The sequence below is a fragment of the Rhagoletis pomonella genome, unplaced genomic scaffold (assembly GCF_013731165.1).
Source record: "Rhagoletis pomonella isolate Grant_MI unplaced genomic scaffold, Rhpom_1.0 Rhpom_scaffold_00008, whole genome shotgun sequence".
NCBI lineage: Eukaryota > Metazoa > Arthropoda > Insecta > Diptera > Tephritidae > Rhagoletis > Rhagoletis pomonella.
This window is the reverse complement of record NW_023458562.1, coordinates 19,148,273-19,149,405: the sequence shown is the minus strand read 5'-3', so window position 1 is coordinate 19,149,405 and position 1,133 is coordinate 19,148,273. Positions and strand designations below refer to the sequence as shown.

Genomic DNA, 1,133 nt, shown 5'->3' with positions numbered 1-1,133 from the left:
ATTTTAATTACTTTAATTTAATTTAATTTAATTTTATTTCACTCTATTTTTATTATCTTTTATTTTGGTGGAAACAAATACACGTTCATGTGTTCCTCAACTACGCCTATCGAACACTGCTATTTTATTGCACACCACTGTACAGATCGCGATCTATGCACATACGTATCTATGCACATATGTATGTATCTATGCACATACGTATCTATGCACATACATACATATGTACTTAGGTATGTATATCAGCATTTTAGTTGAAAGTACGTTTTGCTCGTCGCTCCCTTCATCGCTCCACTACATTCCTGTCCTTAGTTTTTTTCAGATACCACAAATGCGCGATCCAGAAAATTCTTCTATCATTCTTGCCACAAATGTATGTTTTCTTCGAAAATACTCAAGTACTACCAGTAGAGTACTCTACTGTCAAATACGTTTTACTCGCAGTAGTTGCGGAAGGCAAAGTAAATACTCTACGCGTGTTGCTATTGATCTGTAGTTTACGTACGCTTGCTGAAACTGGTTTATGCTTACTCACAATTGACCCGAACGATGAAAGTAGGGGATGGAAAGTATTTGCGCGGCGATCGGATGTCTTGTTGGGCCGTTTAAATGGAATTGCGCAGGAGTCTAGTATGTATATATAGAAATGCCACTACAATGAGCAGCGCATGCAAATACTCAAGTCATATAAAATCCGACGAGACCAAGAGCTCTTTCCGACACGCTTAACTAGCGAAAATATCAGCAACGACTGTGTAGTGGTGGCAAACTATCGATGGCACTATCGATACTATCGATGGTTTTGGTATTTTTTCTTATCGATAGTTTTTCAAAACTATCAAGTATTTTCACTATCGAAAACCTTCCAAACTTAAGACACAAAAATATTGAATGTGCATTGTATAAATCGGCAATACTTTTATATAAAAGAATATATGGCAACTATGTTGGCCTAACGTCATCAGTAGAATCTGAACGAATGTACAGTAAAGCAGCTTTAATAGTAAACGAAAAGAGATCACAACTAAAACCTAACTACTTTGACATGCAATGTTTCGTAAATAAAAACAATTGGCTTTAGAGAGCAGAATACGTAAATATGTTTAGTTTTTTAAATCATACTTTCATTATTA

General features: G+C 35.4%; 1 protein-coding gene across 1 annotated transcript in view; it reads left to right on the top strand.

Annotated features, from left to right (window-relative positions):
- The window catches only part of LOC118745218 (cytochrome P450 6a22-like), an 11,352-nt gene that overhangs the window by 827 nt on the left and 9,392 nt on the right, over positions 1 to 1,133 (top strand). The gene's annotated exons all lie outside the window — the stretch shown is intronic.